The 23,631-nt window shown below is 39.6% G+C and overlaps 1 long non-coding RNA gene across 1 annotated transcript; it reads right to left on the bottom strand.

Annotated features, from left to right (window-relative positions):
• Positions 1 to 504: 504 nt before the first annotated feature.
• LOC120523565 lies at positions 505 to 23,621 on the bottom strand. Its single transcript, XR_005632651.1, has 3 exons — positions 23,337 to 23,621; positions 16,213 to 16,741; positions 505 to 923 (listed from the first exon to the last, which is right to left on the bottom strand). It is a non-coding gene; the product is annotated as an uncharacterized LOC120523565 (long non-coding RNA).
• Between the last annotated feature and the right edge of the window lie 10 nt (positions 23,622 to 23,631).

Genomic DNA, 23,631 nt, shown 5'->3' with positions numbered 1-23,631 from the left:
TCTATACTATGTATACAAGAAAGTAAAAAGAATAACATGAATAACTAGAAATGGAGGAAGCCACTGAAACCATAGCATGCTGTCTACTTTATATCAGTGCCATACAGGGTGGTCCAGATCTAATTATGCATATCCAAATCGTCTAGGTGACTTTGATTTATGCGGGGACGATTCCATTTCGGCACAAAGACAATTCTTCATGTCATCAGTTTGCACACTTTTCGCTGGTCTGGGATTTTTCGGGTAATTTTCTATGTAATAAACCTAATAAGTTATAGCGTAATGAAAATTGCATAATTAGATCTGGACCACCCTATAGATGTGTTACAACTGGCACAAAAATAAGAGATTAAAAAGCTGTAGCTAAATTCTGGAGTCTCATGATAAGTAACACAGTGTATGTTCATCTTGAATGAGGCACAAAATCTCCACTCCACCCCAAACTGTTAAGATGTCTTTGTTCTGCCACCTACCAAACCCTTACTAAGGCTGGTATGGCTTTTCTTGTTCTTTTTGTGTACACTCTGCTTCCTCATTTATGTGTTGTGATAAATTACTTCACAAAACACTTTCAAAGAGTTGGGAAATTGCCCCATATATTGATGTGGTGCAATATTGCTGGTCAAAAGATGAAAAAACATCAAACATTCAACATCAAAGGATGGGTGATCGTCGTTTTTAATACAGTCAGAAAATGACTACAGGAAATGGTTATACAGGAAATGATGTAATATGGGAAGTGATGTCATCAATGGGGGACGGAAGTGATTTTATTGGAGGAGGACCGGAGGTGATGTCATCAATGGAGGACCAGAAGTGACGTCATCAATGGGAGCCAGAAGTGACGTTGTGGATGAGGAAGTGGATGAGGACCCATTTTCTGAAGTACGGAATGTTGGAGGTGAGATTTGTCTTCTTTTGTTCTAGAAAATTAGAGAGAGAGGCATCAATGCCGCTATAAAACTCTTATATCTGGTAACAAATCGCTCAGCTCTGGGCTTGTTGACTGTCTCCTAAGCGCGTGTATGTGACAGTGTAGATAGGGCATTATTTATTTTACTAAAGGTGTCTGCGCAAATTGGGAAAATATTCACTATACAATAAACGGTTGTAAAATCCAAACTGAAGTGTTAAGCCTGTGCTTTACTATTACTTGTTACACTTTTTACACTAATTTATTGATGTGAAGAACATTAATAGTGCATAATGCATTTAGTTGTGTTTTGACTATTTGTGAATGTACAGAACATCCATCCATCCATCCATCCATCCTCTTCCGCTTATCCGAGGTTGGGTCGCGGGGGCAGCAGCTTAAGCAGAGAGGCCCAGACTTCCCTCTCCCCGGCCACTTCTTCCAGCTCTTCCGGGAGAATCTCAAGGCGTTCCCAGGCCAGCCAGGAGACATAGTCCCTCCAGCGTGTCCTGGGTCTTCCCCGGGGCCTCCTCCTGGTTGGACGTGCCTGGAACACCTCACCAGGGAGGCGTCCAGGAGGCATCCTGATCAGATGCCCGAGCCACCTCATCTGACTCCTCTCGATGCGGAGGAGCAGCGGCTCTACTCTGAGCCCCTCCCGGATGACTGAGCTTCTCACCCTATCTTTAAGGGAGGTGAGAATGTACAGATGTACAGAATGTACAGAACAACAAAACATTAAATATCAAAATAACACAAAATAATCCCTGAAACCACAAACCAGCTTTGTGGAATTAACCTATGTAAAATTGATACAAATTAAAAGTCAGTTTATTTCTGTTTATTTTCATCATTCATCTTTTCATCTACAACGCTCATAATTACTCTGACAATAGGGGGCACAACAGAGGGCACAGATGTTACATATCTTACATTTTTAAATAAGTTCTCAGACTCATGCACTGAGGTGATCACTACAAGAGAGATTTCATTTAATTGATCATAAAAACCATGGAGTTAAAAGACACAAACACAAAAACACATAAAAACCCTGGGGTTCCATCTTTTGCATATACCTAAATTTATCAATTCCTTCTCCATAATCTCACTGTTTTGTACCATAGTGGTTAGTGTGTGACTTCTTTCTGATACCAAATGGTATTCCAATTGGTAACTTGGATGCACATGTGTGACAGGGGCTGGAGCCATACAGCTAACTAATGAAAAATGATATGAAAAAGTTCAGAAAAATACAATATTAATACATAAAAAGCTCTATAAAATGACATCCTTCAATGGTGCAATAGTCTATAGTGGCAGCTTCAGGCAGTGCCAGTCCACTGTATGACATATGTACAGTATATATTGTAATGTTTTGGGTTCTGTGTTGCACTAAAGATATTAATAAAGTTATTTTTAACAGCACACTTTATTCTTGAAGAAGTAGAAACATTTTATACGTCTTTTAGCAACAAATAAAAACACAAAAGAAAGATCAATTCATCATAAAAACTGACTCCATTACAGTCTTTTCAATTTTTTTTTATATTCTAATTTTGAAAACTGGAACATTATAATGGCAAGCCACTCAATCAAACACATAATAATAATAATATGACAGATACAACCATTTTCTTTAAAATGAATACCAAGAAAACACAAGAAAGCTAAAAATACAAGGAATAATTCTGACCCCAGTGAAAGTCTTCTCCCCTAAAACAGTCCATTCAGACCTAATAAAATTCCAAAGCATCTTCTCTTGAAGAGAGGTAGGGATACCACTTTCAAAATACAGAAACCCCATAGCTAGGAGACAGCCTAATTGTATTAGCAACAACAGTTTTAAATACTTTTATTACTGTGAGATACAGTACGAGAGTTCCATGTTAAGGCACTTGGTCTTGCAACTTTCTGACTACTGTTTATAATAAAGTGTGTTTTGTTTGAAACTAAATCATGTCTAGAAAGGGAAAACACAGCATTTAGTGGCCAGCATGTAACTATATATATATATTAACTGTTTAAGAGAAATACATTTGAAATATACTGTTTATATGCAGTATTCTTTCTAGAGTCTTTTAGCTGGGCGCTCCGCCCGGATAATTTAGTTGAGCGCCCAGCTGCCACCTCGCATGACATTGTGAGATGACAGACGCAGATCTAATGATTGATTGCTTATGTGGAGAAAGAAAAAAAGAAGGATAGGAATTGGCGGTTTGGTAGGTCAGATAGAGACAGCACACATGCAATAAAGAAAGCTCGCTCAGAAGAACATCCATGTAATCCTGTGTTCGTGTCTCCGACCACCAGATCACGAACCCAACATTTACACAATATTTAAGTTAAACCTGTGCAGTACCCATTCATTCATTCAGTTTTTTGGAGCCTCGTAACACCTGCCATAAAGTTCTCTACACTGAACGTACACCTGGGGACCCCTTACTGTGAGGGAGTAGCACTACCGCCAGATTAGTGTGCATGTTTAGTTCATGCTTTAATGAATTTCATCATGAAAATTATATTAAGTATTTACCTTAGCATTGTAAATGTTCAGAGAGCAGGAATATCATCAAGTGAATGCATTCTGTGCTGCGATCCCTCACAGTGTCTCCTCATTCCTAGAGGAAGTCCATTTAAGACGCGCGTAGTAATTAACAACTCGGTCGGGGTACACTTAACACAGCATTTAATGTACTACATTACCTTATGACGGGGTTTGAGAAAATCTAGTAAATTGATTTAGTAAACATTGATTTTAAGATCAAGTTTAGTTTATGACATTCTACTTCAATGACAAAATAAACTATGAGAATAAAGTGGAAATGTCGAGAATAAAGTCAACATGTCGACTTTATTCTCGACATATAGTTTTTTTTTTCTTCACTGTGCCTGTTTTTTTTTTTTGTTCAAAGTGGCCCTAATACACTTCTGTAGTTTTGTTAAAGTGACCTATTTGCCATTCCTTTTTGTTCATATCTTGCCCTGCCGTAGTGCAAGTGTGCACTGAATATCCAACAGGCTCTCACTTTCCCACTCAAAAGTCTTATTCATAGGTACTTTTAAATTTTTCCAAACGTTTTACCAACATGAGCAAAAAAAGTGTTCAGAAAACAACACTGCTCAGTTATTTCAGAAAAGAGACGCCACAAACTAATGAAGGTGCAGCGTCAACTCTTCATGTGGCAATTTCAGACAAAGACATTGTAGAAGCTGGTCCTTCTGGGGAAATGTCTTCAGCACACACTCCGCCAATCGATAAATCTAAGCACCGCTTATCCGACTTAAACAAACAATGGTTTAAAGATTTTGATTGGCTAATGGTCAATGAAAATGGTATGTGAAAAGGAGTTACCTTAGGTAAACGTGCCATGCACAAGAATTCGAAAAGAAGGCAAAAAATGAGTTACCACATACGTTGTTTGAAAAGCTGTTGGGACACTGTAAAGAAATGGGTTGTTCCTTTTTCCAACATCTCAATGTTGGTAAAATGCACATTACACCTCTGAAAGAATAATGTAAGAGCTACTGGATTTCTTAGCATCAGAAATAAAATCTAATATACTGAAAAATATACATGCTGAAAATTTTTCAGTATTCTGTGTGATGAAACCACAGACATCTCAGTTGTAAAACAATTAATTATTTACATTAAATATGTTTGCCAGGTCACTAAAGAGGTCAGAATTAGTTTTGTATCAACCTACAATATGATTTATGGCAAAGCGGAGACTATAACCAGCACGCTGAGTGAGACAATGGACACTCTAGGCTTGAAAACTGTGTGAAATGATGAGTCTCAACACATTAAAAGAAGGTTTGGGGCAGCTACCCGTATATTGTTCCTAGCTGCAAAAGGATCTTTTACAGCACAATCGATGTTGCTGGTTTAAGTTCCAAAATGAACTGACTCGGTTTGGCTACATGGCGGATTTATAGTCTGTAACCCGGAAGTTACTTCAATCGGGGAGCCGGAACTGGAAGTGATGTCAGTCTTGGGACGGAAACCGGAAGTGATGTCAGTCTGGGAGTTGGAACCGGAAGTGACGTTGAATCAGGCAGGTTTTTCCATAAGTGATCTGCAGAATTAACAGAAATAGGTTTATAGCACCCCGCCACCCCCTGGCCCGGCAGGTAATCACCTCCACTTGGTCCATTCAGCTCACTCCTAGTCGCCCCCCTCAGCCCAGACCCATCGGGTCGGGCGTACCTGTTCGTGAGGTCGTGGCACTGAGAAAGGGCATCAGCATTGGCCTGCAACAGACCTCGACGATAAATGACCGAAAACTGAAAAGGCTGTAGGTCCAAAAACCACCTCGTGACTCGTAGATTTGAATCCCTGTGTAATGCCATCCATTGTAATGGAGCATGGTCAGTCAACAGGGTGAAGTCCCGACCCAGGAGATAGTACCTCAGCTGCGTAATGGCCCATTTAATGGCCAAAGCCTCCCGCTCCACTGCTGCATGCCTGGTCTCCCGGTCCAACAGTTTCCGACTTAGGTACACAACGGGGTGTTCCACTCCATCGATGTTTTGGCTCAGCACGGCACCAAGACCTGTGTCCTAAGCATCCGTCTGGAGAATGAAAGGCAAAGTAAAATCAGGAGCTTTCAAAATAGGAGCTGACGTAAGGGCCTGCTTAAGGTCACTAAATGCAGCGTCAGTATCATCATCCCAAACCACGTGATTAGGTTTCCCCTTCCTTGTAAGGTTTGTCAAGGGCGTTGCTGTCTCGGAAAACCGGGGTACAAACCGGCGATAGTAACCCGCTAAGCCGAGAAATGCTTGTACCTGCCGCTTGGTTATCAGACGGGGCCAATTCGCTATGGCATCAATTTTGGAGCATTGTGGTTTGACCATACCCCGGCCCACTAGGTAACCTAAATATTTGGCTTAGACCAACCCAAAATAACATTTCTTAGGATTAATACAAAGTCCGGCATTTGCTAGTGTCCGTAATACAGCCTTAACCTGCAGCAGGTGTTCCTTCCATGTGCTGGAATAGATGACAATGTCATCTAGGTAGGCAGCACTGTATGAATTATGGGGTCTGAGCACTTTGTCCAGCAGACGTTAGAAGGTAGTGGGTGCCCCATGTAATCCGAATGGAAGTACACGATACTGCCAAAGTCCTCTAAGAGTCTTTTCCTTTGCGGAATCCGTTAAGAGAACCTGCCAGTACCCCTTGGTCATATCAAGAGTAGTCAAAAATTTGGCATGTCCTAGCCGCTCGAGAAGGTCGTCCACTCGTGGCATCGGAAAGGCATTGAATTGGGAGACTTGGTTAAGCCGACGGAAGTCATTGCAAAACCTCCAACTTCCATCTGGCTTTTTAATCAATACGATGGGACTGGACCAAGGACTAAAAATTTCCTCTATCACACCTAGGTCCAGCATTTGTTTGATCTCCAACTCCACTTCTGCCTTTTTTGCTTCGGGAATCTGATATGGGCGTTCTCTGACTATAACCCCTGGTTTCGTCACTATGTCATGCGCAACCAGGGAGGTTCGTCCATGATTTTCGTTCACTACCTCTGGGACAGACAGGATAACTGCTTCAAGCTCCTGTCGTTGTTGGCTAGTCAAATTATAACCGAAGGTAAGGTGTAATTTATGAGCGAAGAGTGAGCAGGGCTGTCCGAAGGAGGAATTGGGATCCCTTTCCTTCCAAGGTTTAAATAAATCCACTCTTTAGGTCGACGATTAGGCTGGATAACTAAATAATCGACCAAACCCTTCCTCTCCTTAACTTCATATGGGCCGTACCAATGGGCCAGTAATTTGGAATGTGAGGTAGGAACTAATACCATGACTCGATCTCCCGGGCGGAACTCCCATAGAGGTAAGCCACGGTTATAACACCGAGTCTGGGCTGCTTGCACCTTTTCCATGTGAGAATGTAAGATAGGTCTAATTTTTGCAAATCTATCGCGTAATTGCACAATATATTCAAGTATATTTACAGAGGGAAGGACCTCCTCTTCCCAGCCTTCTTTTAATATATCCAATAAACCCCGAGGCTGTCGTCCATACAATAGTTCAAAAGGGGAGAACCCTGTGGAGGCTTGTGGGACTTCCCGATATGCAAAAAGGATGAGGGGGAGGAGCTGATCCCAGTTCCTTCCGTCCTTTGCGTAACATCTGCTTGAGAGTTTGGTTAAACCTCTCAACTAGACCATCTGTTTGAGGATGATATACAGAGGTCTTTAAATGTTTTATTTTCAGTAACTTAGCAGTTTCCCTGAACGTTTCCGAGGTAAATGGAGTCCCTTGATCCGTCAGGATTTCTTTAGGGATTCCGACTCACGAAAATACTCCTACCAACTCCCGTGCAACATTTTTGAAAGTAGCTGAACGTAATGGAACAGCTTCAGGTTATCGGGTGGCATAATCCACCAGGACCATTATATATTTATGTCCTCTGGCTGAAGGCTTTAGTGGTCCCACCAGATCAGCCGATACGTTCAAAAGGGACATCAATTAGGGGTAAAGGGATTAAAGTAGCACGGTCCTTTCTAGGAATCTGCCGTAATTGACATTCCGGACAGGACATGCAAAAGCGGTGGACCTCCTCATTAATCCCAGGCCAAAAAAATCGGAGCTTCAAGCGCTCTAAAGTTTTCTCAGGACCCAGATGGGCTCCCAGGAGGTGGGTATGAGCTAGTTCACAGACTTGTCGCCGGTAAGTCTGTGGAACTAAGAGCAGGGACCTCACCTCTCCTTCATGATCTGCCACCCGATATAAAAGGTCATCATTTAATACAAAGTGGGGACCTTGTGGCATGGGACCACTACTAAGACCACTGCATTTTTCACAAATTTAAGGGAGTCATCATTTCATTGCTCCCTTTTAAATGAAGCCGGTGTCTGCCTAAACTGAAACTGCAGACGACTGAGGGGATCAGATTCGACCTCAAGGGACATGGTTTCAGACCGAGCCGGCGCAGTGCTTGGTGATGACGTTTCGCTCTGCAACGGTCCGGCTGTTTCCACATCATTTTCTAAGGCCGTATTCTGTTCCCCTACCGGTTGTGTATAAGGCGTGGAGGTAGCCGAGGACGTAGAATCGGTGTCCATGACAAGACCGAGTGCTTTATTAGGGATAGCGAGCGTTATGCCGCAGTTTATATCTGACCAGTCTCTACCCAGTATCAAGGGGAATGGAGGATTGTTGTGTACCACCACTGTTATTTTCTTTAGAACGCCGTTTTGGCAGATGTAACAGCGGGCGGACTCATATGACAACACTAAATGGCGAGCAACAATGGAAATGTTACTGCCAGAGTCAAATAAAGACTAGCGCTTCTGTATGAGAAAAGGCCAGAGGATTAGTAGGAGCACCCTGCATCAGAGTTTTCCAAAGCATGCTCCGCAATGTAAGAGTAAGACTCTAAGTTAGTGGCACAACTCCCTCTGGGTTCACAGGGATTTCCTCCTGCAAGGTGTTAATAATCCCCACAAGATTGATCATGTTATTATTTGAATGTCCCCAGGTCAGCTTAGCAGGTAGGCCCTTTATTATTATGGCACAGGCCACCTTTTCCACAATTAGTCGGGCATTTTTACTATATGGCCTTAGCCAACACCCGACTTTCTGCTATAGTGTCATGGCCTGCTCTCGGAGGGTTTCCTCTGGGTTATATTCCCAAGTCATTATTTCCCTCACCTGCCGACCCAGGGCATCCCCACCTTTCTCAAAGAATTTTTTCTTTGTGGGGTTCTTTGGGTCGGTCCCCATCCTTGAGAGCCCATAATAGGTCCCCACTGTGTTCCTTTCAGAACCTGGCCCTCGTCTGTAGGTCTTCTGCCTACGCTCCCAGGTCCTCTTTAAGGAGAACTGGGTCGGAACATACTCCAGATCTCCCCGACACACAACATCAGACCCCAGCTCGGCAACACAAGAACGGTACTTCCCTACCTGATGTTGGTGTGTTGAGACGTAAAATTGGTTCGGCTTCCGATTCCACCAGGAGGCCATCCTGCTGACTACATCACTGTGAAATGATGAGTCTCAACACATTAAAAGAAGATTTGGGGCAGCCACCTGTATATTGTTCCTAGCTGCAAAAGGATCTTTTAGAGCACAATCGATGTTGCTGGTTTGAGTTCCAAAATGAACTGACTCGGTTTGGCAATATGGCAGATTTATAGTCCGTAATCCGGAAGTGACTTCAATCGGGGAGCCGGAACTGGAAGTGACGTCAGTCTCGGAGCCGGAACCAGAAATTATGTCAGTCTGGGAGCCGAAACCGGGAATGACGTTGAATCAGGCAGGTTTTCCCGTATTTGATCTGCAGAATTAACAGAAACGGGTTTAGAGCACCCCGCCACCCCCTGGCCCGGCGGGTAATCACCTCCACTTGGTCCATTCAGCTTACTCCTAATCGCACGCGTGTGACAACTGCTAATCTGGTTGGACTAGGGTCAGATGGAGCGGCGGTTATGACTGGAAAACAGAAAGATGTGGCACAACTGCTTAAAGATAAAACATTTGGACTCTTGGTCAACTGCCACTGTGTAAACCACTGATTGGCCCTTGCAAGTGCCCAAGCAGCAGCTGCTGTACCTTATTTAACAAAACTGAATGACATCTTAAGGCAGCTGTTCTGTTTCTTCCAAATCTCTTCAGTTAGGATGGCTGGTTTAATGGAAATTCAAAATATTCTGAACATTCTTCAGATTAAGCTGAAAATGGCCAGTGACACTAGATGGCTGTCTCGTGACTTTGCAGTACGGTCACTACGACAGTGTATGATGAGTGTCAAAGCTGCACTGGAAAGAAAGGCCACTGAAGGAAATGACATCACAGCTGGAGGATTAAGCAGATGTATTAAAACATACAATTTTGTTTCCTCTTTGATGATGCTTTCAGACGTATTACCTTTCTTGTCCAACTTATCTAAGGCTTGGAAAAGACAAGATATCAATCTTACCGAAATTGAGCCAGTTTTGCTCGACACATAATTGTCCATCATGGAGTTGAAAGACACTCCTGGGAGATATTTTTAAAGCTTTCATCATTGTCTGGCAGAAGAATGGTCAGATCTCCACATTGTTTATACACAGAGTGATGTAATGTCATTCAAAACTGCAATATATGATAAATACCTAGAGGCAGTTGCCAGCACCTAAATGCAAGATTCCCTGACATACCAATTATTTCCAGCTTTTCAAAAGTTTTCAATGCAGAAACTCATGATTCAAGCAAGTCTGCTGAAATTCATTTTGATCATTACTCCAAAAATGGTAACCCTCCAATTTTAAAATAGTGAAAGTAGCAGGCAAGAATGGACAGTTGCATCAAAAATGATCAGAAGTCAATCATACAAAGACTTCTGTCCAAAACAGATTTTACTATAAATGGCAATGACATCAGAGCTCAAACAGTCATTTCCAAATGTAGCCAGACTAGCTCATATTGGGCTAGTGATCCCTGTAAGCACAGCTGAATGTGAAAGGGGGTTTTCTGCCCTTAAAATGATCAAGACATGTTTGAGAAATTGCATGAAACAAAGCACACTAAATAATCTCATGCTGATCTCCTTGGAGGGCCCAGATCCTGGAGACTTTGATTATGGAGAAGCTACAGACAACTAGGCCCCTAGGAAGAAAATAAGAATAAATATTTAACTGAAGACACCTTCTGCATATGCAAGTTGGCTTTGAGGAATATTTTAAAATTTTTCTTCATTAGGTTTCCCATACTTTTTTTCATTGTTTTCACTTTTCTTCCTGACAGTGACAATACTTCTGCCTCTTGGATTGTCATAACAATTGTTATTTAAAATTTTTGTTAGGGTTGCAGGATCCTGAATTGGATACTTCTTAAATTTAATAAAAATATTCTGGCACAAGTGTCAAACCTTAAAAAAGGAAGTCATATTGAGCATTGGAAAATAATTAATAATAATGTAACTAATAAAAAGAGTGCAAATTTCCCCGTCCTGCCCCACCCGGCTACTTTTTCATGCCACCCGTCTGGAAAAAAATTCTGGGGAGAACACTGATATACAGTATGGATCTATCCCATACTTCACACAGATGATTACATTCAAATTAAGCACCTGAGTGATTTTGTCTTCAGGCTGACAGATTGAACTGCTTGCTTAAGCTTTCGCTATGCCTGAAATCTAAATACCAGGTATGAATTTAATTATATTCAAATTATTTGGAATAATTATTTGAAACTGGACAAAGTATTCATCCAGGATCTTCATAGATTAGTCTGGTATTAATGACTGTGCTATGTAATGGAATGGAGCACCATCCAGCATTGATTCCTCTCTAGCATCCCATGCTGTCAGCACAGCCTTAGCATCTTTACATTTACTGTAGTTCTCAACATGTCTTAGCCTACTTAAATGCCCACAGCCAGCAACATTGTGTGTTCACTCCTGGAAATAACTGTATTACATGTGTAGCAATAGGACATAGGTTGTACAGAGTGAACACAACTGTTAAAAATTAATTGTATTAATTGTTTTGAGATGTTTTTAGCAATACAGAAGATGATACAGAGTGCATATATAAAAATGCAAGTTCTGTGTATACAGCAACAGGTTACTCTGTTTCTTATACTGAAATATGTACAGAAATTATACCTTAATATGGTAATTTGAGAGTTCAGTGACTGATAATACAACCAAAGCCTAATGGCGCATATGTCCCAACAACATAAAAACTATAAGAAAAAGAAAAACTTGCTAGTAAAATCCAAATGTACAAAAGATAAGGATCACAACATAAAAATGCCTATAAAGGGAAAGAAACTGTGATAAAACATATCACTAATATACTGTATAACAACATTCAGTGTGGGGGCCAAGTAACTACATCAGTTGCTCCTGTTAAAGTGATAACAAATTATAGTAAAAAATAAAAAAGTATGAATAAAAGTATGAGAAGGAAAACAAGGGGAAGATTCTAATCCAATAACACATGCATTGCCAGCATTAACTTTCAAAACCCCAAAAGACAGCAGTAGATTAAAACCGGAAAGTTCTTTAGGTGTGGACTCGGCCAAAATCCAAAATTATCCCCGTCTACAGGTTGCATGGCTATATAAAAATAATACTTCCAATTTCTGTATTCTGTTACTGCTTCACTTATTGCTAAGAAAAGTCTGCGAGTCTTCAAACATGACTTCGGCCAGTCCTGCTGTTTCTCAGTTCTTGCTTGATGCACAAATTTGTTTACACTGACTGTTTACACTGAATGGCCTCCTCCTTTACCCTCATTGTCTTCATTTATTTCAGCTCCACACATGAACTAGTCAGATGGACCATTAAAGTCCCTGGGGACACATCAACTTCTCCTGTACTGTAAATGTATCACCATTGGGTAATGCAATAGCATGCCAGCAGCCAGCTGCTAAACTCCATTCACTATAGATGTTTCAAGTAGTAACTTCAAAGTTTGCTCCACCTCCCCATGAAAACCGAGTAAAGATCACAGAGAAACCATAGGAAAATGACAAAGTACTTTAGTTGCCCCATAACTTGTTCTTCAGACTTTTCAGGAAAGGACCTTAAGGGTAAAAGATGGTCACCAAAAGATCCATTGAGTCTAGCCAGGCAGTCAGATTAGGACTTGAAGTGCATTAAGGTCAGCTGACTTGGGGTCCCTTTAAAGGAGGGAGAGGATGAGAACAGGTCAGTTCTGTTGTGACACATCTTGAAGGAAGAATTCCACCATATCAGCACAAGGCATCATGGCTATGATGGAGTCTACTCAGATAAACTAGGAAGAGGCCATTGCTATACCCAAAGAAGCACTGAAGGAGGCCAACACAAGCTTTTTCTGCTGAGCTCTTTATTGGTAAATCTGTTATTTAATTAAATATATACTAACGCTTTAAAAGACAGAAACATTAGTGAAATGCTTTGTTTTATGGTTGAATGGGCACCCAATCATTCACAACACATCCTCGCACAATTCATAAGCCAATTGTGGCTCATGATGGGGTGGTGTTAGCAGGATCCAGCCCTGGACGGAGCCCACATGCAGGTTCAATTTACATTGCCAAATAATGTAAACATGTAAATAATTGAGAATGTGGATGGAAAACTAGAGTATCTTGAGGAAACCAGATACATATGGGGAAAAAGTGAGAACTCCATATAGACAATGACCAGGATTCAAACCGAGGACACGTAAACTCTAACACGTAAACTCTAAGGCAGCAGTGTTAAGTACTGTGCTACCATGCAACTCAAAAGTAAATTCATATTATATGAGCCTCAAGTACATATTGTACTTCATTGGCTTGTAAATATGCCTAAAAGAATAAAAGGAAGCATTTGCTGGTTGATCACTCTACTCACTAGGTGCGACTTTTTTTCATAGGACTGTAGTCCATATTCTGTAAAAGAGTGACACTGAAGAATAACTAAGTAAACTGTACTTTCATTAGTGTTAGCATGTCAGATCTCATTAGTTATTCCTGATAACTTGCTCCACGATCTTCCAATTACAGTATTTGATTTGTCTACATTCTAAAGCACCATCTGTGACGAACTTGAATGGTAACCAAAATGCAAGCCTAGTTCCTTTAAACAGAAGAAAATTGGATGCCTTTTACAGGATACAGAGTCCTCCATTCTGCTTCCTTGCAGCCAACTTACTCCAACTTTTTTGTCTTCATTGTGGACAAATAAGTCCAGTGTGTCAGAATGAATTTCAGTTAAGTGAGCTTTTCTTGAAATGAATGGAACAGCCAGCAGATTTTTGTCTTACTTTCGCCAGGATATGCTGCATTATGGTTGCCTTTAATATACAGAATGAGGGCCAGCTTGCTAGTCTATGCAAACAGGGAAAAAATCCTGCATAACTTGCTACCTTACTACCTGCTATGTAGAAGCACATTCAATTTATGCTACGCTTATAACTTAACTGGAGAATTAACACTATATTATAGAACACTTTCATTATATGATTATACACAATGACTAAAGTTTTCTAGACTGCCGCTGTAGCAGCAACTATAAAATCATCTTATATGGACTCCAAAAAACCTGTATAATTATAAAGTGCCAAAATGCCAAAATATCATCTAACTTTGCAAATTCTCTTGAGCTGAGCTTATTGGCAAAGTCTCTGTTCTCATTATGTCCCTCTGACACTCACTACTGGCAGGAATGCAGGAATGTTGCACCTATCAGACACCTAGGAACAGCCCCATTTTTCTCACCATTTCACAATGCTTTGCCACTTGCACCCTTCACATTTGCCACTCTCACCCTGTGATTGTATGCTAAGTTGAACAAATGTACTTTTTAGAAATGTAACCTTTTTTTTTTGGCTTTAAATTTTTTTGCAACCCATCTTCAACAAAATTGACAACCAAAAAAGAATCACTTTCCTTATTGCTGAAGTTACATAATAAATTCACCTGTTTAGCTGCATGTAAATTACAGCTGAGTTGGACATTCCCAATTCATATGCCCATCTCGCAACTATAATAAGTAATGCCACCCCAAAGTTAAGAAATCCTGACATAGATGCTCCTTTGAAGTTTGGTGTCTCTTATACTGTCTATCAAAATTCACAAGAACAGTTAACTCAGCCAGATGTTATCTATACATATCTAGTGTAACAGTGCTGGCAGCAGCGAGCCAGGCAATCTCCATGTCTTTCCGGATGAAAGACATGTTTTTTTTTTTCAACATCTAAGCTAAACATTTAGCATTCATAATAGTTTTTTTCATCCTCTCTCTCTTCAAAACTGATTTATTGAAATTACTGTCTACAAGCTTGTGTTTCCCATCCTGTCATAGCATGCTAACTACTGCTCAAAGAGTTGAAAATATAACTACTATGATACAAAAAATATTATTTACAAATTATGATATTTATAGATTTATAAATTTCAAACAGCAGCAATATACCTTACTTGAGTAAATTCAACACCTCTCCTCATTACACAATCCAAATTTACTAAGTTTCCAAGGGTTGAAATAGCCAAAGTGATTCAGTGAATAACAAGTGATAACGCTGTAATAAGTGGTCCAGCGCACAGTGCAGGTTTTAAATAAATATTCAAGTCCTGAGAGACTGCAGGTTTAGAATAGATACAGGTGGAAGCATGACGGCGCTGCTCCAAGGTTGATTGTGGTGCTTGACTGATCACACGCTCATGTGAAAATGTGAGTGGATCAGTCAGGTGCCTCATTCTCACCTCAGAATGTACAGAGGATCTCACCCACATCCGATCAGGTAATTTAAAGAAGCCTGTACAGCAGACAGAAGGGAGAACAGAAAAAGAAAAAAAGAAGAAAAAGAGATTAGAAGAGCCAAATAAGAAAGAGAGCTTGTGCAAAAGGGAAATGAAGGCAGATTGTCAGGGTTGGGCCTCAGGAATAGGAGCCTTAGGCTAAAGAAGTGGTCCATTATGCAGTGTCTCCTATGGATGCTGAGGGACTGGCGGCAGGAGACGTGAGTGTGACTCAGTGCTGCACCCCATGGATGCATAAGGCCTGACTGCATCTATTGGTGGGCATCTCCTTTTAACTGCAAGGTCTGCACAGGAAAAGTGGAGGAAACACCATGTTTTAGAGGGGAGTATTATGGCAAATATTCTAAGAAGGAACTGTCTCTGGATTTTAACCTCATTTTATTTGACTATTTATTGACTTGTTTTTATCCTCCACATGCACTGAATTTTATTGAAGATTGCCGTATTTCCCCAACGAAAGGCCGTGGCTTATACATTAATTTTACAAAATGCGTATTGGGTGTGGCTTGCTTAAATGGGGCGGCCTATCTAAAAACATTCGATAAAAGTATAATTCAGTGCACAAAAAGACAACATACTCAAACGATTCGTTGAATTTAAATGTACTGTTTACAGTACTTCAAAAAAATCAGATAGTGACGATGTTCAAAGATACAGTTAAAATAAGTAAGTCCACAGTTTGAAAAGAATATGAATTATGAATTGTCCAGTAGACAAAAAAATCATGACAATTAATAATGACGCCATCATTGGTTCAGTGATCACTTAATGCTGCTGCATCTAGCCTCTTCTTCACATTCGTCTCTTTTAGGTTCGTTGCTGCAATGTAAAAATTAAACTTTTTCAGGGCTTTGCTACATTACATCCTAGTATATAATACAAGCTAGGAAAAAAGGAAAATTTAACAAAAATAAAAGGAACAAAAGTTTATTGTTGGCTGGGGAAAGACAAGTTTTTAATTTTCGTTTGAACCACTGGAGGGTGGGGGTACAGCAGTACAGCAATGTCAATCATCTGTCTATACATAAATTCTTTAGAATAAAATTAGCAACAATGAAATTAGACATACCTTTCTTCAAATCCTTCAAAACCTGATCCGTAATTTCGATTGCGACCTGTGCTGCTGTGCTGTCGCTGATATTGGGCACGCTTTCGTCACTGGTATCGCTCTCAGATTGCAGATGCTGCTTGTGCTACTTGTAGGCTTGTAGGTGGAGGAAGGATTCCGGCTTAGCGCAAACCATTCTGTATGCTTTCTGGTTTCACATTGTTCCACGCTGAAATAACCCATTCACACGCTTGACTGTACGTCACATGCCGCTGCCGGCCAGACAGCTCACAAGGCACTTAAATGCATGATTGACAGCAATATGAAGTGGCTGCAGTTTGCATGCAAGTCCACCAGGTATTACAGCAACGTGACCACCAACCTTGTTCACTGCCTTCTGAACACTATCCATCAGATTAGCAGACATAGATTCGAAAATTAGCAAGGACTTCTTCTTGTTAAAAAATCCAGCTCCAGGCCGCCTTCTGTAGCATTCCACCATAAGGTCTTCATTCATCTAGCCATTCTTGTTCACCGAGACCTCGGTACCCTTAGGTAGATTGTGTTGCATTAAAAAAAAAAAAAAAAATTAAATGTTAGTCTATCATATATCCTCCCTATGGCATTTGCCACTTGACTGACATACAGTCTGAGATCTCATCTCTTCTAACACACTGGTCATCCTGCACACATGATCAAACGTGCGAGCTACTGCAAAACTCTGGCTGTGATTTGGTTAGCCTTCCATTTTATATTGACTAAAGAAGGGATTTTAAAAAAACATTATTTGGGGAGGGTATGGGCTGGATGTGGAATTGGAAGAGGATTTTTTTTCTCACAATGTCACAATCAAAGTGCGTTTATCTGATCTGTCAATCTATAATTGCTATTCCAAAGAAGGAAAATGTGGAAAGGCACTTTTTGAACTGTTCATAAAAACTACAAAACTGACTTCCTTCCGAAAAGCGATCTGAGAAAGATAAAGGAGAGGGAACTAAAATCGCAGTTAATCGGACAGCCATCATTTTTCACTCAGCTGAATTCAAAAGCAAAGGCAGACACACCAAAGAATCGTTCCGGGTAATATATGGGGAACATGCAAAACCTCGCGTCAGAGTTGGAGACGCAATTTTCTGTCTGCTCTGTAGCGTATGCGTGTGTGCAACTTGACAGCATATGCTACAGAGCAGATTGAAAATTGCCTGTCAGACTTTGACAGACGGTTTCAAGACAGTTTTGGAACCTACTCACAGAGGAAAAGTACCCAAACATGAGGAAATGTGCTACCTCCTTGACTGCATTATTCGGCTCTACTTATTTATGTGAGTCAGCCTTTTTCCCACATGAAGACTGTTAAATCCAAATACTGTAGTGACCATAAATTTATTGAATTTTTATTGTGCCATAAAGGTTATTAAGTTATGCAAAGTACAACATATATTTTATGTATAAAGTATACTCAGTATATATATATATATAGATAGATAGATAGATAGATAGATAGATAGATAGATAGATAGATAGATAGATAGATAGATAGATAGATAGATAGATAGATAGATAGAGCATTTTTAAAGTAGGCAGATCATTTCGACCTTGTCGTTTTAAAAGTAGCGCGCAAGCCAAAAAAGTGTGGGCACCCCTGTGCTAGAATAACTACTTTCAAACACAAAAACGTACCAAACAAACCCATGAACAAACTCCCATAAGACAATATTTACAGTCCTGAAAAAAGTCCTTACTGTGACTCTGAAAATGGAAACTATGGTTAAATGATGGAAAGAAGTGTGGAATGCTCCTATTCAATAAATTGCTTCCTGGAAAATTGATAGTAAAATACTATCCTACCACCGGAGTCCAGAAGAATAGTCTTTGGAGGCATCCCTCTTCTCCAAGAGCATCAAAGGACTGGATTGGGAGGAAAAGGAATCCACCACCATCCTTAAATTCAGTGGCCGAGCAACATCCTTCTATGCTACGAATGTCCAGTAACTGAAAGGTTTAGGAGCTGCTGCAGGTGACGTTCATTGAAAAAATGGCACAATCAATAAATCCCACCACATCCTTCACTTTCGGTTTTATTGGTAAAGTGCATACAAACCACAAACTACAAATTGCACAAGCCCCTCCACATCAGTGCAAACCTTTTTAAAAACACTGACATCAGTTTACAAACAGGAATCGATGCAACCAGTGTTGCTATTCACATTTAACAATCATTCAACAGGACATACAGTACTTACATACAAATAAACCCCCTTATGTGGCCCAGCTACAAGATTCCAAAGATACATGGTACAATTCCTCAAAACTCTTACATTGCTCCTTAAAAGAAAAAAAGTCAGGATTCATTCTAGTTCAGGTGGTGGAAGTTGGACAGCTAAATGATTGCATGGTAATGGTAAAAGAAAACAATAAGTGAACCACAGCATGTCTAACTAAAGAAAAGTAGCCAATTAGATAAATAAATCTTCAAAAGTAATAAAAGTAAAATAAAAAACACTAGGACCATGACATTTTTCAACAGATTTTTTTATGATTTTTTGTTGAAGATGTGTAATTTCTATGTTGTATGCTATACACATTATACGGTATATTACACAAAATACATGACTATTTATAGTAGTGTTATGATGTATCATTCCTATAATTATTCAAAATGTATTATCTGTCCCTCTTTCATTTTGTATCTTGGCATAGTCTGATAGCTTCCATGTCTACTAGCAACTGTTTGTGTGATATAGGTCACTTACTGTATATGTAATTGTGCAGGAGCAAGTCAGATGTATGAACTAATGAAGAACAATACAGATAGTTATGATTTCTTAAGGTGATTTCTTAATGTAACTAGTTTACATTACAGAATACAGAAGACAGCAATGGAAAATTCAAAGGAAATCTACTACTTTTCGGACAATAAAATAAGGGAAATAACACATTTAATACATAAGAAACATTAAGTTACAGTACTGTGTCATTTTTTTAGATGGTAACAATTAAAAAAATGAATATTTTAATAAGTTACTGGAAGTCCAATACACTTTTTACCAAATAAGATATTAATAAGGGATATCTTAATTTAATAGAACATTTTTATAAGGTATTTTTGAAGATAAATGGAATTCATTAAACAAATTAATTCTTTGTAAAGAACTGACATAACTTTCACCATGTTAGCTGCATGGGCTGAAGGAATAAATAATTATTTTTTGGGTTTGATATCATTTAAGTAATGTTGATAATTATTCTTCTGCATATAATTTTGTTTACAAAAAATATGTACAATCATGATAAAAAAAAGTGATACAATGTTTCCTTTTAGGGGCAATAGCTCCCTAGTTGGAATAAGTTCTTTTGTAATTGTGGCGTTTTAAGTAACCGAAAACTATATACAGTAGATATGATATTAAAAGGCAATACCTCTCCCATAGTGATATGGTGGTAAAAATCACATAAGAGAAAATAACTTAGCTTTCTTTACTGACGATTTACGCGGCATTACAGATGGGAAGCCCTAATAGCAAGACAATACCAAGGTGGGATCTTGATCTATGCAGTCTGCCATTTTTCGTCGCTGCGCTGGAAGGCTTTTCAGGACAGATGACGATATCACCCATCCGTCCATCAGCTTCAAAGTGTTTGGCTGCTGTCCAAGTCTTTTTATATTGCCTTCTCCACGTGCAGGCCATTAGTTAGGTAAATAGTCCATTTCCAAACAAGGAAAGAAGATTTTGCGCTGACTGTTAACAGAGGACAAAATAGTATACACCTGTCTTTTGGCTGACTATACATTCTTCCAGCTGTCTTTGTCTATCGTGTCCTATACTTGGCCCAGCACTTCTAAATTCTGAGAGCCCCTGTGGGCTAGCTTTGGCCTGGCCTGTACATGTGAATGGATTTATAAAACAATTTTTGTACAGAGCAAAGTGACATTAAACTTATATTCTTATTACATACAATGCTGCCGACTTATACCTCGGAATGCTACCACAAGGCTATTCTGCAAATTACATAGATAATAAAACACTTAAATGTGACAGAGCATTGCTGATTTCTCAAATTTTTTCATCATTAAATTAATTTATCTGTGAGGTGCCATTTTCCTGGGCCTCAGATGAGATTGATCTACAACACATTAGTGATAATCATTTTCCTTAGGTCGTCTGCAAAAACCCAAAAATTCCTTGTCAGTCGGTGAGTCAATCAGGGACATGTAGCTTTATATACACACACACAGATAAAGCAGTTTCAAAAATATTCACAACCCTTCACTTTTAGGACACTTTTGAGTCACAGATTTAATTTTAAATTGATAAATATTCTTTTTTTTTCAATCAATCAAGAATCAATAACCCATAATGACAAAGTGAAAACATGTTTTCAGAAATGTCTGCAAATTTATTAAAGATCAAAAAGTGAAATCTCTCATTTAACTAAACAGACTCTTTGTGTGGCACACCAAATTGTTGCATGGTGTTTGTCTTCATGTGTGTACGGAACTTGATTGGAGTCCACCTGTGGCAAACTGAACTGATTAAACCTAATTTAGAAAGGGGCACACCAAAATTCACACCTGCATGTCAGGACAAAAATAGGCAATGAAGTACAAAGTCCAAGGAACTCTCTAGAGATCAAATTGTGATGAGGCAAACTGTAGATCAAGGCAAGAGTATAAAAATGTTTCTAAAGCTCTGTGTGTTCTCAGGAGCAGAATGGCTTCAAAAATTGTGAAAAAGGAAATGGGAAAACTCTGAGTAACTGAGCAACAAGGGCCTTAGTGATCAAGAGCCCAACGGTCAGAGCTTTATAAGTCCTCTGCTGAGATGGAAGAACATGTTAGAAGGACAACAATCTCAGCAGCACTCTATCAGGCATTTATGAAGACATTGCTAGCCACATTTAAGTAAGATGCATATGATATCCTGCTTCTATGCTAAACGGCATAGGACTCTAGGATCATGAAGTAAACAATTCTCTGGACTAATGAGACTAAAATTGAACTCTTTGGGTAGAACTCCAAGCAAACCACCAGGCATTGCTCATCACCTGCCTAATACCATCCCTAAGGAAAAGCAAGATGGTAGCAGCATCATGTTATAGTGGTGCTCCTTAGTGGCAGAGACAATAAAGTCTGGTTACAATTGAGAAAAAGATGACTGCAGCCATATACAAAAAGGCCCTTGAGGAAACCTGCTCCAGAGTGCACTCGGACCCAGACTGGGTTGATGGTTCACCTTTTACCATGACAATAACCGGAAGCATACAGCTATGACAACACTGGAGAGGTTTTGGGACTAGTCTCTGACCAGTCAAAGTCCAGAATTATACCCCATAGACCATCTGTGGAGAAACCTTAAGATATCAGTTTACAGACATTTCCTGTCTAATCCATTGGAGTTTTAGAGGATCTAACAATACGAATGGGATAAACTGACCAAATCCAAGTGTGCAGAGCTTGTACAGACTTACCCAAGGAGACTCAAAACTGTAATTGCTTCCAAAGTGGCTTAATACAAAGTACTGAATTAAGGTCTGAATATTTATATGAATGAGAGATAGCAGCTTTTAATTTTACAAAGCTTTCTGATAATACTGTATGTAATCTTTATCATTATAAGTTACTAGGTGTAGCCTGATGGGCAAAAACTGCAAATTTATAGATTTAAAATTAAACTTATAAAACAATAAAGTGTTCAGAAAGTGAAGGTTTTTCTATACTTATATACTCTCACCGGCCACTTTATTACATACACCTTTCTAATAGTGGGTTGGCCTCCGTTTTTCCTTCAGAACTGATGTAATTCTTTGTGGTATAGATTTGGCAAGGTGCTGGAAACATTTCTCTGGGATTTTGGTCCATATTGACATGATAGCATCACACAGTTTCTGCAGATTTGTCAACTGTGCAACAATAATGCAAATCTCCTGTTCCACCACATTCCAAAGGTGCTCCATTGGATTGAGAGCAGGTGACTGTGGAGGCCATTTGACTACAGTGAACTCATTGTCACATTCAAGAAACCAGTTTCTGATGATTTTAGCTTTATGATATGGTGCATTATTCAACTGGAAGTAGCCATCAGAAGATGGGTACATTGTGGTCATAAAGGGATGGACATGGTCAGCAACAATACTAAGGTAGTCTGTGGAATTTAAACAATTCTCAATTGGTACCAAGGGGCCCAAAGTGTGCCAAGAAAATATCCTCCACATCATTACACCAGCACCACCAGCCTGAACCGTTGTGACAATGCAGGATAGATTCATGCTTTCATGTTGCTTGATGCCAAATTCTGACCGTGCCAGCCAAATGTCACAGCAGAAATTGAGACTCATTAGACCAGGTAACGTTTTAATATCTTCTATTGTCTAATTTTGGTGAGCCCGTGAGAACTGTAGCATCAGCTACCTGTTCTTATCTGACAGGAGTGGCACCAGATGAGGTCTTCAGCTGCTGTAGTCCATCTGCTTCAAGGTTTGAAGTGTTGTGCATTCAGAGATCTTCTTCTGCATACCTCAGTCATAACAAGTGGTTATTTGGGTTAATGTTACCTTTCTGTCAGCGCAAACCAGTCTGGCCATTCTCCTCTGACCTCTGGCATCAACAAGGCATTGTTGCTCACTCACTGGATATTTTCCCTTTTTCGGACTATTCTCTGCAAACCCTAGATTGTTGTACATGAAAATCCCAGGATATCAGACCGTCTACCACCATCAAACATGCCACGTTCACAGTCACTTAAATCACTTTTCTTCCCCATTCTGATGGTCAGTTTGAACTTCAGCAGGTTATCTTGACAATGTCTCCATGCATAAAGGAATTGAGTTGTTGCCATGTTACTAAGAGCTTATATATTATTTGAGTTAACAAGCAGTTAATCGTGTGTGCCTAATTAAGTGGCCGGTGAGTGTAAGTTTACACATATCGGTTCTACATAAAGATCAAATTCTTATATAATGTAGAAAAATGAGTATGAGTATATATATATTTCTTTTTATATGTAATACATGCGAATTTCCTGTTAATGTTTAAACGTTATATGTAATTACTAAAAAGGATTACAAAGAAAACGTGCTTCATCATAACAATAAAATAAAGAATGCCGTTATATCTTTAACAAAATAACTTACGTTTAACTTCTCACCTAAATCATCCATTACTGCGAGATGTGAAGTAGCAGAAAGTAACAAGTTCTCGAATGTAAACACAAGAACTAGAATTCTAGAATAACCTTGACGCGATAATGCTTTTGTCGTTCACCTTCTAAAAAGCATGATGTGCGTGTATCATGTTCCCTAGATTGTAGTTTTGGGGTGCGGTCATCTGTTTGAAATGTCCAGAATTTGTCCATCCATCTCCCAAATCCGTACTTCCAGAGCAGCACTTATCCATGCCTGCTTATTGCCAGCGTAACTCTTAGGACGCCACAGGACGGAAAA

Source organism: Polypterus senegalus, chromosome 2 (assembly GCF_016835505.1).
Source record: "Polypterus senegalus isolate Bchr_013 chromosome 2, ASM1683550v1, whole genome shotgun sequence".
In the NCBI taxonomy this organism is placed as follows: domain Eukaryota; kingdom Metazoa; phylum Chordata; class Cladistia; order Polypteriformes; family Polypteridae; genus Polypterus; species Polypterus senegalus.
Note: the sequence above shows the minus strand (reverse complement) of the source record. Positions and strands in the feature narration are given on the sequence as shown.